This window comes from Rhipicephalus microplus, chromosome 5 (assembly GCF_043290135.1).
Source record: "Rhipicephalus microplus isolate Deutch F79 chromosome 5, USDA_Rmic, whole genome shotgun sequence".
NCBI lineage: Eukaryota > Metazoa > Arthropoda > Arachnida > Ixodida > Ixodidae > Rhipicephalus > Rhipicephalus microplus.
The window spans coordinates 163,480,587-163,495,657 of NC_134704.1; the positions used below are offsets into that span (position 1 = coordinate 163,480,587).

At 47.2% G+C, this 15,071-nt stretch overlaps 2 non-coding genes across 2 annotated transcripts; both read right to left on the minus strand.

Annotated features, from left to right (window-relative positions):
• Positions 1–7,412: 7,412 nt before the first annotated feature.
• Positions 7,413–7,484, minus strand: TRNAW-CCA (transfer RNA tryptophan (anticodon CCA)). The gene has a single exon. It is a non-coding gene; the product is annotated as a tRNA-Trp (tRNA).
• Positions 7,485–12,957: 5,473 nt separating this feature from the next.
• Positions 12,958–13,029, minus strand: TRNAW-CCA (transfer RNA tryptophan (anticodon CCA)). Its single transcript has one exon. It is a non-coding gene; the product is annotated as a tRNA-Trp (tRNA).
• Positions 13,030–15,071: the final 2,042 nt, after the last annotated feature.

The window sequence follows — 15,071 nt, forward strand, 5'->3', positions numbered from 1 at the left end:
ATTTGTTACTGCGAGGTACCTTATTCCGTGTGGGTCTAGTGGAAAATCCTTCTTTATTGTCCTCTGTAATATGTCCCAAAAATGTACCCCTTCCCAACAATGCAAAAAAACATGGTCTATTGTTTCTGGTTTCTTACATATCAAGCAGTGTGACCCCCATGGTGTAAAAAAACCCCGTTCCTCTGTGAAAGTCTTTACTGATAGTGTTCCTGTGTGTAACTTGAAGAAAAAAGTTTTCACCCCTGTAGGTACCTGCATGTTTCTCACCCGCTTCAGTACATTTTGTCCCGGTCTTCCACTGTATATGGCCCTGTACAATGGTACTGGCAAAACCATAGCACATACATCTTTGTACAATTCTTTTCTTCTAACACTTGCTAGATAATCTATCGAAAAGCGTACAGATAAAAAACGTACACTGTCTACCACTTCCTTGAGATACCCACGCAACGTCACGGGCCGGCTATCCGTAGTAACAACAAGATCTGGTAAGGCACTGCCTAACCTGAGCTGGCATACCGTACGCAAAAACGGATCCCTGACGTCACGGAAAAACAAAAATCTATTTACTACTTGTCTCACAAATAGGTGCGCCAAACCAAGACCTCCGTCCTTCACGCGCCTGAACAAGTTGGTCCGTCTGCACCTTTCCCATTTCGAGCCCCATATAAAAACTGCGAACACTCTGTGCAGCCTTTGCACGTTGATCCTTGAACAATGTAACACCTGCATCACATACCACAGTTTAGCGATAAAAAACATGTTGCACACAGTAGCCCTAGCAAAAACAGACAGGTTCATGCCTTTCCACCTGTCTGCTTTTTCCTTCGTCTCTTTTGTTTGCCGCGACCAATACTCCTCGCTGCTGTTATAACATTCCAGGGGAACACCGAGGTACCTTGTCGGTGTTTCCGTCCAGTGCACATTCGCAAAAAGGTCCGGCTTTGAAGGCCACCTTCCGTGCCACAGCCCAAGAGATTTCGCCCAGTTTACGCGGCTTCCTGTGACGCTACAAAAATGTTTCACAACACTTATCGTTTCCTCTACACTTTCTTTGTTCGTACAACACACCGCAATGTCGTCTGCATATGCCAGCAGCTTAACTTCCACTGCCGCCAAGCTGAAGCCACGTATTTTTTCATTTTCATTTATCGCTAAGCACATCGCTTCGATGTAAATACAAAACAAAAGTGGACTGAGGGGGCAGCCTTGACGCACAGAACGCATTACGTGAATGGGGGCCCCCAAAGACTTGTTAACAATTAAACGTGTTGTGCAGTTCTGGTACGCCAAGGCCACTCCCTCCTTGATGATGGAACCGACATTAATATGATCTAAGATGACAAACAAAATATCATGCGCAACACAATCAAAAGCTTTCTCCAGGTCTATCTGGAGCACCGCAACGCCAAGTGAATCTTCGTCACAACACTCTAGCACACACCGCATCTTGTGAATGTTTGAGCTAATGGTTCTGCCTTTGATTCCACAAGTTTGGTGCTCTCCAACAATTTCTTTAATGACACCTTGAAGTCGCGCTGCCAGAACCTTCATAAAAATCTTGTAGTCGACATTGGTCAGCGATATGGGCCTATACGATGTCACCAGTTTAAGTTTTTCCCCTTCGTCCGTTTTAGGAATTAATATCGTATGCGCTTTGCTGAAGGAGGGCGGCAGAGTTTTCCGTTCGTACGCCTCATTGAACAGCTCAGCTAACCCCGGGGACAGTTCTGTTCTAAACGTCTTATACCATGCTGCGGTTAGGCCATCGGGTCCCGGTGACTTTCCGGGGTTCAGATGACCAATCGCGCTTTCCACTTCGCCTTCCGTTATTCTGCCTTCTAAAAGCTTTTTTGTGTCGTCACTAAGCCGCGGCAAGCGCTTGAGAAACTCTTCTTTAAAACCATGTACATTCGCTTTTCGAATTGCAAAAAGTGACTGATAATACGCGGCAAAGGCCCTTTCGATGCTTTCATTGTCGCTCGCGAGAGTCCCGTTGCAATAGACCTTATCGATGTGGTTTCGGCGTCCTTGCGCTTTTTCGAGACCAAGCGCCCTTTTTGTGGGCGTCTCACCCGCGGCAAGATCATTTGCGCGCGCGCGAACCCAGGCGCCTCGATAACGCTCTCTGTCATGCAGTTCTAATTTTTCCTTGACACTGCGCACCTCGTCTTTGCAAGTCCCAGGCTCCCGACTTTCTAGGGCTATCAGCTGCTGCAGTGTTTTCTTAAGACTTCTTTCTTTTATTTGCGCTTCGAATTTTAGCGTGCTCGATCTGTCAAGCGCTTTCATTTTCACCTTCTGCTTTAAACACTCCCATTTCTCTGCTACTGTTTCCGTTTTTTCCATAAGCACTTCATTAATGGTCTCGTGCACTGCTTCTAAAAAAGGTTCATCTTTTAGTAACAATGCGTTCAGTTTCCATAAATCCCAGTTGAAAACCTTACGCTGTTTCTTCATGCCTATGCGACACACAACCAAACAGTGATCTGAAAACGACACTGGCTCAACCGAAAAATCGTGACACATAGGCAATACATCTAGGGATAGGTATATGCGGTCTAAACGCGCATGGCTATTGCCTTGAAATCGCGTGTAGATCACTTCGCGATTTGCTGCCACACATTCATACACGTCTTCCAAGTCATTTTCGGTTATTAATTTGCCTAGCACGTCACTGCTTTTGTCACGGACGCCAGTGCTATTGACTCTATCGCAAGCCCTTAAAACACAGTTAAAATCACCTAACAAAACCACCCTCTTATCACACTTTGTCCACTGAAACAGGTTAGAAAAAAACTGAGCACGCTCTTCTACACTATTCGGTGCGTATACGCATATAACTCTGAATTCAGTGGCACCATAAACAAAGTCACAATAAACAATTCTGCCCGACTGGCATGAGAAAACACTTTGCACAAGAAGGCCTTGCAATTTTTTTACAAAAAGAACACAACCCGCGGACGTTCCTATCGAGTGGCTTACGACCGCGTAATATCGGTCAGTGAAACGGCGCACCATGCTCCCGGTCTCCTCCTCTCCGTCTACCTTAGTTTCCTGGACGGCTAGGACGTCTATGTCTTGGTCTGTGAGCAACCGATAGAGCTGACTTTGCCTACGTCTAGCCGCCAACCCTCTGACGTTAAGCGTAGCTATACTGAATGGCGGAGTTAATGCCATAGTGACTTGTTAGCTATAGGAGTAGGCCCGGAGCATGGCGCTTACCCTTCACGACCAGCCCTCGGCTAGCCGCCTCCAGGACCATCCTGCTTCCCAGCGCTGTTTTCTTTTGCCTTGTCCGCCAGTCTCCGGTCGGTAGGGACTTTCGGCTTAGGTTTGAGACTACGCCACCTCCCTTGCGGCGCCTTCGCAGGCGGCTCCTGGCTGCTGGTGGACGACGCCCCGTCCTGCTCTACCGAGTCGTCGAGTGGACGCTTTAGCGTGGCGCTGGTCACGCACATCTCGTCGTCGCTGTCCGCCGCCGTCTCTCCCTGACCCTCCGTTGTGTCAGCTGTCCCCACTGGAACCACGTCCGTCTCGACCCGCTCAGGCTCGGCCGTTGACGGGGCGCTGGCCGGTGTAGTCGAAAGCTGGGGAGTCTCCGGAAACTTGGGTGTGTCTGCCGGCGCCGCCCCTCCAGTAGTCACAGGGACCACTGGGCTTCCGACCCCTTTGGCGGCGTCCTCTGCCTCGGCCACGTCCATGACGTAATCAGCCATCGCCTCGTTCTTCGCTGGCCCCATTGCACTGGCGTACGTTCGAACGCAATCGGCCTCGACGTGTCCGAAGCGTTTGCACCGCGAGCAACGGGGAACCTTGCACTCTCGGCGGACGTGCCCTTTGCCTTGGCAGCGCAAGCATTGCATCGGCCGACCAGGCACAACCAGCAAGGCCAGCTCTCCATCGATCCTGATCTGGTGCGGAAGGTCTTCGACCTTGACGCCGCTTTTCAGCTTCAGGAGAGCTGTTCTTGTGGTCGAACACTTGTCGGCCATGCCCGGGACACGCCACCGCTCACGGCTCACCTCCACGACCTTGCCGAAAGCCGACAGCGCCGTCTGTACTTCTTCGTCGCTCACTCCGTGAAGCAGCCAGTGAATTCGTAGCCGCACCTGCTGGTCCTGTGGGTCGACGACGACGCAGCGCCGCCCCTTCACTTGCAGCTCCTTCAAGGCGAGCAGGCGTTTCGTGGGAGCGGCGTCATTGAATGTCACCGCCCACAAGTGGTTAACCTGGTATGCACCGAGGCTTACCACATCCGGCAGCAGGCCCGTTGGCGTCAATGCGTCCCTGAAATCTTCGACCTTGTATGGCCTCGCTCGTACATCACCGTGTAAAAACACGGTGTTGATAACAAGTCGTCCTTTTGGCATTTCCGGCAAAATAAACTGGTATTCGCTATCTTCGTTCCTGTTTCCGCGGCCAGACACGGCCGCTGATACCGCTCCGACGGAGCCCATTCCAAACGCGTCCGCTCGCTATCGCGGCCCGAAGTGGAATGCGCCACCGAATCCACTTAAGAAGGCTGTTCGCACATCGCGGTAGCATGTTTGGCACGGCCTTCTGTCGACGAAGCACAGCTAAAGAGAAGAGTCACTGTAGACAGACAAATAAGTAGACAGATACTTGAAAATAATAAAAAGGGGAATTTGACCCAGACGTGGTTCGAACACGCAACCATGTGATCTGGAGTAAGACGTGCTACCGTATCGCCACCGAGTCCACTTAGTGACGGCGTTCGCACACAAGCGGTAGCATGTTTTGCTCGGCCTTCTGTCGATGAAGCACTGGTAAAGAGACAAGTCGTTGTAGACAGACAAATAAGTAGATAGACAGATAGATGAAACTAATAAAAAAGAGGATTTGAACCGAACGTGATTCGAACACGCAACCTTCTGATCTGGAGTAAGACGCGCTACCATCGCGCCACCTAGTCCGTTTTTGGTAGCCGTTCGAACACACGCGGTAGCATGTTTTGCACGGCCTTCTGTAGACGAAGCACAGGTAAAGCGACAAGTCGGTGTAGAAGGACAAATAGGTAGATAGACAGCAAGATGAAAATAATAAAAAAGCGAATTGGACCCGGACGTGATTCGAACACGCAACCATCTGATCTGGAGTCAGACGTGCTACCGTGTCGCCACCGAGTCTGCTTACGGTAGCCGTTGCACACACGTGGTAGCATGTTTTGCCCGGCCTTCTGTCGACGAAGCACAAGTGAAGCGACAAGTCATTGTAGAAGGACAAATAGGTAGATAAACGGATAGATGAAAATAATGAAAAAAGAATTTGACCCGGACGTGATTCAAACTCGCAACCTTCTGATCTGGAGTCAGACGTGCTACCGTATCGCCACCGAATGCACTTAGTGTAAGCGTTCGCACACTAGAGGTAGAATGTTTTGCTCGGACTTCTGTCGATGAATCACAGGTAAAGAGACAAGTATTGTAGACAGACAAATAAGTAGATACACAGATGAAAATAATAAATAAGAGAATTTGACCCGGAAGTGATTCGATTACGCAACCTTCTGATCTGGAGTCAGACGTGATAAAGTTGCGCCACCGAGTCCGCTTAGGGTAGCCGTTCGCACACACGCGGTAGCATGTTTTGCTCGGCCTTCTGTTGATGAAGCACAGGTAAAGAGACAAGCCATTGTATACAGACAAATAAGTAGATAGACAGATAGTTGAAAATGATAAAAAAGAGAATTTGACCAAGACGTGATTCGTACACGCGACCTTCTGATCTGGAGTCAGACGTGCTACCATTGCGCCTCCGAGTCCGCTTAGGGTAGCCGTTTGCACACACGTTGTAGCATGTTTTGCTCGGCCTTCTGTCGATGAATACCAAGTAAAGGGACAAGTCATTGTAGACACACAAATAAGTAGATATTCAGATAGATGAAAATAATAAAAAGAGAATCTGACCCTAAAGTTATTTGAACACACAACCTTCTGATCTGGAGTCAGACGTGGTACCGTTGCGCCACCGAGTCCGCTTATAGGGTCCCTTCGCACACACGCGGTAGCGTGTTTTGCTCGGCCTTCTGTCGACGAAGCACAGGTAAAGGGACAAGTCATTGTAGAAGGACAAATAAGTAGATAAACAGATAGATGAAAATCATAAAAAGAGAATTTGACCCGGACGTGATTATAACACGCAACCTTCTGATCTGGAGTCAGACGTGCTAAAGTTGCACCGCCGAGTCCGCTTAAGGTAGCCGTTCGCACACACGCGGTAGCATGTTTTGCTCGGCCTTCTGTCGATGAAATACAGGTAAAAAGACAAGTCATTGTAGACAGACAAATAAGTAGATAGATAGTTGAAAATAATAAAAAAGGGAATTTGACCCGAACGTGATTCGAACACGCAACAATGTGATCTGGAGTCAGACATGCTACCGTATCGCCCCCGAGTCCACTTAGTGCAGGCGTTCGCACACAAGTGGTAGCATGTTTTGCTCGGCCTTCTGTCGATGAAGCACAGGTAAAGAGACAAGTCATTGTAGACAGACAAATACGTAGATAGACAGATGAAAATAATAAAAAAGAGAATTTGACCCGGACGTCATTCGAACACGCAACTTTCTGATCTGGAGTCAGACGCGCTACTGGTTCGCCACAGTCCGCTTAGGGTTGCCGTTCGCACCCACGCGGTAGCATGTTTTGCTCGGCCTTCTGTCGATGAAACACTGGTAAAGAGACAAGTCATTTTAGACAGACAAATGAGTAGATAGAGAGATAGTTGAAAATATTAAAAAACGGGAATTTCACCCAGACGTGATTCGAACACGCAACCATGTGATCTGGAGTCAGACGTGCTACCGTATCACCACCGAGTCCACTTAGTGTAGGCGTTCGCACACAAGCGGTAGCATGTTTTTCTCGGCCTTCTGTCGATGAAGCACAGGTAAAGAGACAAGTCATTGTAGAAAAACAAATAGGTAGATAGACAGATAGATGAAAATATTAAAAAGAGAATTTGACCCGGACGTGATTAGAACACGCAACCTTCTGATCTTGAGTCAGACGCGCTACCGGTTCGCCACAAAGTCCGCTTAGGGTGGCCGTTCGCACACATGTGGTATAATGTTTTGGTCGGCCTTCTATCGATGAAGCAAAGGTAAAGAGACAAGTCATTGTAGACAGAAAAATTAGTAGATAGACAGATAGATGAAAATAATAAATAGGAGAACTTGAACCGGACGTGATTCGAACGCGCAACCTTCTGATATGAAGTCAGACTAGTTACCGTGTCGCCACCGAGTCGACTTAGTGTAGCCGTTTTCACACACGCGGTAGCGTGTTCTGCTCGGCCTTGTGTCGATGAAGCACAGGTAAAGAGAGAAGTATTGTAGACAGATAAATAAGTAGATAAGCAGATAGATGAAAATAATAAAAAAGAGAATTTGACCCGAACGTGATTCGAACACGCAACCTTCTGATCTGGAGTCAGGCGCGCTACCCTTGCGCCACCGAGTCCGTTTAGGGTAGCCGTTCGCACACACGCGGTAGCATGTTTTGCACGGCCTTGTGTCGACGAAGCACAGGTAAAGGGACAAGTCATTGTAGAAGGACAAATAGGTAGATAAACAGATAGATGAATATAATAAAAAGAGAATTTGACCCGGACGTGATTAGAACACGCAACCTTCTGATCTGGAGTCAGACGTGCTAAAGTTGCGCCACCGAGTCCGCTTAAGAAGGCTGTTCGCACATCGCGGTAGCATGTTTGGCACGGCCTTCTGTCGACGAAGCACAGCTAAAGAGAAGAGTCACTGTAGACAGACAAATAAGTAGACAGATACTTGAAAATAATAAAAAGGGGAATTTGACCCAGACGTGGTTCGAACACGCAACCATGTGATCTGGAGTAAGACGTGCTACCGTATCGCCACCGAGTCCACTTAGTGACGGCGTTCGCACACAAGCGGTAGCATGTTTTGCTCGGCCTTCTGTCGATGAAGCACTGGTAAAGAGACAAGTCGTTGTAGACAAACAAATACGTAGATAGACAGATGAAAATAATGAAAAAGAAAATTTTACCCGGAAGTCATTCGAACACGCAACCTTCTGATATAAAATCAGACGTGCTACCGTGTCGCCACCGAGTCCACTTAGTGTAGCCGTTTTCACACACCCGGTAGCATGTTCTGCTCGGCCTTGTGTCGATGAAGCACAGGTAAACGGACAAGTCATTGTAGACAGACAAATAAGTAGACAGACAGATAGATGAAACTAATAAAAAAGAGGATTTGAACCGAACGTGATTCGAACACGCAACCTTCTGATCTGGAGTAAGACGTTCTACCATCGCGCCACCTAGTCCGTTTGGGGTTGCCGTTCGAACACACGCGGTAGCCTGTTTTGCACGGCCTTCTGTCGACGAAGCACAGGTAAAGCGACAAGTCGGTGTAGAAGGACAAATAGGTAGATAGACAGCAAGATGAAAATAATAAAAAAGCGAATTGAACCCGGACGTGATTCGAACATGCAACCTTCTGATCTGGAGTCAGACGTGCTACCGTGTCGCCACCGAGTCTGCTTAGGGTAGCCGTTGCACACACGTGGTAGCATGTTTTGCCCGGCCTTCTGTCGACGAAGCACAAGTGAAGCGACAAGTCATTGTAGAAGGACAAATAGGTAGATAAACGGATAGATGAAAATAATGAAAAAAGAATTTGACCCAGACGTGATTCAAACTCGCAACCTTCTGATCTGGAGTCAGACGTGCTACCGTATCGCCACCGAATGCACTTAGTGTAAGCGTTCGCACACTAGTGGTAGAATGTTTTGCTCGGACTTCTGTCGATGAAGCACAGGTAAAGAGACAAGTATTGTAGACAGACAAATAAGTAGATACACAGATGAAAATAATAAATAAGAGAATTTGACCCGGAAGTGATTCGATTACGCAACCTTCTGATCTGGAGTCAGACGTTCTAAAGTTGCGCCACCGAGTCTGCTTAGGGTAGCCGTTCGCACACACGCGGTAGCGTGTTTTGCTCGGCCTTGTGTTGATGATGCACAGGTAAAGAGACAAGCCATTGTATACACACAAATAAGTAAATATTCAGATAGATGAAAATAATAAAAAGAGAATCTGACCCTAAAGTTATTTGAACACACAACCTTCTGATCTGGAGTCAGACGTGGTACCGTTGCGCCACCGAGTCCGCTTACAGGGTCCCTTCGCACACACGCGGTAGCCTGTTTTGCTCGGCCTTCTGTCGACGAAGCACAGGTAAAGGGACAAGTCATTGTAGAAGGACAAATAAGTAGATAAACAGATAGATGAAAATTATAAAAAGAGAATTTGACCCGGACGTGATTATAACACGCAACCTTCTGATCTGGAGTCAGACGTGCTAAAGTTGCACCGCCGAGTCCGCTTAAGGTAGCCGTTCGCACACACGCGGTAGCATGTTTTGCTCGGCCTTCTGTCGATGAAATACAGGTAAAGAGACACGTCATTGTAGACAGACAAATAAGTAGATAGATAGTTGAAAATAATAAAAAAGGGAATTTGACCCGAACGTGATTCGAACACGCAACAATGTGATCTGGAGTCAGACGTGCTACCGTATCGCCCCCGAGTCCACTTAGTGCAGGCGTTCGCACACAAGCGGTAGCTTGTTTTGCTCGGCCTTCTGTCGATGAAGCACAGGTAAAGAGACAAGTCATTGTAGACAGACAAATACGTAGATAGACAGATGAAAATAATAAAAAAGAGAATTTGACCCGGACGTCATTCGAACACGCAACTTTCTGATCTGGAGTCAGACGCGCTACTGGTTCGCCACAGTCCGCTTAGGGTTGCCGTTCGCACACACGCGGTAGCATGTTTTGCTCGGCCTTCTGTCGATGAAACACTGGTAAAGAGACAAGTCATTTTAGACAGACAATTGAGTAGATAGACAGATAGTTGAAAATAATAAAAAACGGGAATTTCACCCAGACGTGATTCGAACACGCAACCATGTGATCTGGAGTCAGACGTGCTACCGTATCACCACCGAGTCCACTTAGTGTAGGCGTTCGCACACAAGCGGTAGCATGTTTTGCTCGGCCTTCTGTCGATGAAGCACAGGTAAAGAGACAAGTCATTGTAGAAGGACAAATAGGTAGATAGACAGATAGATGAAAATATTAAAAAGAGAATTTGACCAGGACGTGATTAGAACACGCAACCTTCTGATCTTGAGTCAGACGCGCTACCGGTTCGCCACAAAGTCCGCTTAGGGTGGCCGTTCGCACACATGTGGTATAATGTTTTGGTCGGCCTTCTATCGATGAAGCAAAGGTAAAGAGACAAGTCATTGTAGACAGACAAATAAGTTGATAGACAGACAGATGAAAATAATAAAAAAGAGAATTTGACCCGAACGTGATTCGAACCCGCAAACTTCTTATCGGGAGTCGGACGCGCTACCGTTGCGCCACCGAGTCCGTTTACGGTAGCCATTCGCACACACGCGGTAGCATGTTTTGCACGGCCTTCTGTCGAGGAAGCGCAGGTAAAGGGACAAAGCATTGTAGAAGGACAAATAGGTAGATAGACAGATAGATGAAACTATTAAAAAGAGAATTTGACCCGGATGTGATTAGAACACGCAACATTCTGATCTGGAGTCAGACGTGCTAAAGTTGCGCCACCGAGTCCGCTTAGGGTAGCCGTTCGCACACACGTGGTAGCATGTTTTTCTCGGCCTTCTGTCGATGAAGCGCAGGTAAAGAGACAAGTCCTTGTCGACAGACCAATTGGTAGATAGACAGATGAAAAAATGAAAAAGAGAATTTGACCCGGACATGATTCGAACACGCAACCTTCTGATCTGGAGTCCGACGCGCTACCGTTGCGCCAAAGAGTCCGCTTAGGGTAGCCGTTCTCACACACGCGGTAGCATGTTTTTCTCGGCCTTCTTTCGATGAATCACTGATAAATTGATTGATTTGTGGGATTTACAATCCCAAAACCACCATATGAATATGAGAGACGCCGCAGTGGATGGCTGCAGAAATTTTAAACACATAGGGTTCTTTACCGTGCACCCAAATCTGAGCACACGGGCCTACAACATTTCCGCCTCCATCGGAAATGCAGCCGCCGCCGCCAGGATTTTATCCCGTGACTGCGGGTCAGCACCCGAGTACCTTAGCCACTAGACCACCACGGCGGGTTGAATCACAGGTAAATAGACAAGTCGTTGTAGACAGACAAATAGGTAGATATTCAGATAGATGAAAATATTAAAAAGAGAGTTTTACCCTAACGTGATTCGAACACACAACCTTCTGATCTGAAGTCAGACGTGGTACCATTGCACCGCCGAGTCCGCTTGAAGGGTCCCTTCGGACACATGCGGTAGCATGTTTTACTCGGCCTTCTGTCAATGAAGCACAGGTAAAGAGACAAGTCATTGTAGACAGACAATTAAGTAGATAGACGGATAAATGAAAATAATAAAAAGAGAATTTGACCCGGACGTGATTCAAACTCGCATCCTTCTGATCTGGAGTCAGACGTGCTACCGTATCGCCACCGAATCCACTTAGTGTAGGCGTTCGCACACTAGTGGTAGCATGTTTTGCTCGGACTTCTGTCGATGAAGCACAGGTAAAGAGACAAGTAATGTAGACAGACAAATAAATAGATAGACAGATGAAACAAATAAAAAGAGAATTTGACCCACACGTGATTCGAACACACAACCTTCTGGTCTGGAGTCAGACGTGGTACCGTTGCGCCACCGAGTCCGCCTTTAGGTAGCCCTTCGCACACACGCGGTAGCATGTTTTTCTCGGCCTTCTGTCGATGAAGCACAGGTAAAGAGACAAGTCATTGTAGAGATAAATAAGTAGATAGACAGATAGTCGAAAATAATAAAACAGAGAATTTGACCCACACGTGATTCAAACACGCAATTTTCTGATCTGGAGTCAGACGCGCTGCCGTTGAGCCTCCGAGTCCGCTTAGAGGTAGCTGTTCGCACACACGTGGTAGCATGTTTTGCTCAGCCTTCTGTCGTTGAAACCCAAGTAAAGAGACAAGTCATTGTAGACAGACAAATAGGTAGATATTCAGATAGATGAAAATAATGAAAAGAGAATTTGACCCTAACGTGATTCGAACACACAACCTTCTGATCGGGAGTCAGACGTGGTACCATTGCACCACCGAGTCCGCTTATAGGGTCCCTTCGCACACACGCGGTAACATGTTTTGCTCGGCCTTCTGTCGATGAAGCACAGGTAAAGAGACAAGTCATTGTAGATAGACAACTAAGGAGATAAACAGATACATGAAAATCATAACAAGAGAATTTGACCCGGACGTGATTAGAACACGCAACCTTCTGATCTTGAGTCAGACGTGCTAAAGTTGCACCGCCGAGTCCGCTTAAGGTAGCCGTTCGCACACACGCGGTAGCATGTTTTGCTCGGCCTTCTGTCGATAAAACACAGGTAAAGAGACAAGTCATTGTAGACAGACAAATAAGTAGATAGATCGTTGAAAATAATAAAAGAGGGAATTCGACCCAGACGTGATTCGAACACGAAACCATGTGATCTGGAGTAAGACGTGCTACCGGTTCGCCTTAGAGTCCGCTTAGGGTAGCCGTTCGCACACACGTGGTAGCAGGTTTTGCTCGGCCTTCTATTGATAAAGCACAGGTAAAGAGACAAGTAATGTAGACAGACAATTAAATAGATAGACAGATGAAACTAATAAAAAGAGAATTTGACCCGGACGTGATTCGATTACGCAACCTTCTGCTCTGGAGTCAGACGTGCTAAATTTGCGCCACCGAGTCCGCTTAGGGTAGCCGTTCGCACACACGCGAAAGCATGTTTTGCTCGGCCTTCTGTCGATGAAGCACAGCTAGAGACAAGTTATTGTAGACAGACAAATAAGTAGTTAGACTGATAGTTGAAAATATTAAAAAAGTGAATTTGACCCAGACGTGATTCGAACACGCAACCTTCTGATCTGGAGTCAGACGCGCTACCGTTGCGCCTCAAAGTCCGCTTAGGGTAGCCGTTTGCACACACGTTGTAGCATGTTTTGCTCGGCCTTCTGTCGATGAATACCAAGTAAAGGGACAAGTCATTGTAGACACACAAATAAGTAGATATTAAGATAGATGAAAATAATAAAAAGAGATTCTGACCCTAACGTGTTTAGAACACGCAACCTTCTAATCTGGAGTCAGACGTGCTAAAGTTGCACCACCGAGTCCGCTTAAGGTAGCCGTTCGCACACACGTGGTAGCATGTTTTGCTCGGCCTTCTTTCGATGAATCACTAGTATATTGATTGATTTGTGGGGTTTACCATCCCAAAACAACCATATGATTATGAGAGACGCCGCAGTGGAGGGCTCCGGAGATTTTGAACACATAGGGTTCTTTACCGTGCACCCAAATCTGAGCATACGGGCCTACAACATTTCCGCCTCCATCGGAATAGCAGCCGCCGCAGCCGGGATTTGATCCCGTGATTGCGAGTCAGCACCCGAGTACCTTAGCCACTAGACCACTACGGCGGGGCGAATCACAGGTAAAGAGACAAGTCATTGTAGAGAGACAAATAAGTAGATAGGCAGATAGATGAAAATAATAAAAAGAGAATTTGACCCAGACGTGATTCGAACACACAACGTTCTGTTCTGGAGTCAGACGTGGTACCGTTGCGCCACCGAGTCTGCCTTTAGGGTAGCCCTTCGCACACACGTGGTAGCATGTTTTGCTCGGCCTTCTGTCGATGAAGCACAGGTAAAGAGACAAGTCATTGTAGACAGACAAATAAGTAGATAGACAGATAGATGAAAATAATAAAAAAGAGAACTTAACACGGACGTGATTCGAACACGCAAACTTCTGATCTGGAGTCAGACCTGCTACTGTGTCGCCACCGAGTCCACTTAGCGCAGCCGTTCGCACACACGCGGTAGCATGTTTTGCTGGGCCTTCGGTCGATGAAGCACAGGTAAAGAGACAAGTCATTGTAGAATGACAAATAAGTAGATAGACAGATGAAAATAACAAAAAAGAGAATTTGACCCGAACGTGGTTCAAACTCGCAACCTTCTGATCTGGAGTCAGACGTGCTAAAGTTGCGCCACCGAGTCCGCTTAGGGTAGCCGTTGCACACACGTGGTAGCACGTTTTGCCCGGCCTTCTGTCGACGTAGCACAGGTAATGCGACAAGTCATTGTAGAAGGACAAATAAGTAGATAGACGAATAGATGAAAATATTAAAAAGAGAATTTGACCCGAACGTGATTCAAACTCGCAACCTTCTGATCTGGAGTAAGACGTGCTACCGTATCGCCACCGAATCCACTTAGTGTAGGCATTCGCACACTAGTGGTAGCATGTTTTGCTCGGACTTCTGTCGATGAAGCACAGGTAAAGAGACAAATAATGTAGACAGACAAATAAGTAGATAGACAGATGAAACTAATAAAAAGAGAATTTGACCCGGACGTGATTCGATTACGCAACCTTCTGATCTGGAGTCAGACGTGCTAAAGTTGCGCCACCGAGTCCTCTTAGGGTAGCCGTTCGCACACACGCGGTAGGATGTTTTGCTCGGCCTTCTGTTGATGAAACCTAGGTAAAGAGACAAGTCATTGTAGACAGACAAATAAGTAGATAGACAGATAGTGCAAAATAATAAAAAGAGAATTTGACCCGAACGTGATTCGAACAAGCAACCTTCTGATCTGAAGTCAGACGCGCTATCCTTGCGCCACCGAGTCCCTTTAGGGTAGCCGTTCGCACACACGCGGTAGCATGTTTTGCTCGGCCTTCTGCTGATGAAGCACAGGTGAAGAGACAAGTCATTGTAGACAGACAAATAAGTAGATAGACAGATAGATGAAAATAATAAAAAAGTGAATTGGACCCGGACGTGATTAAAACTCGCATTCTTCTGATCTGGAGTCAGACGTGCTACCGTGTCGCCACCGCGTCCGTTTAGGGCAGCCGTTCGCACACACGTGGTAGCGTGATTTGCTCGGCCTTCTGTCGATGAAGCATTGCTAAAGAGAAGAGTCATTGTAGA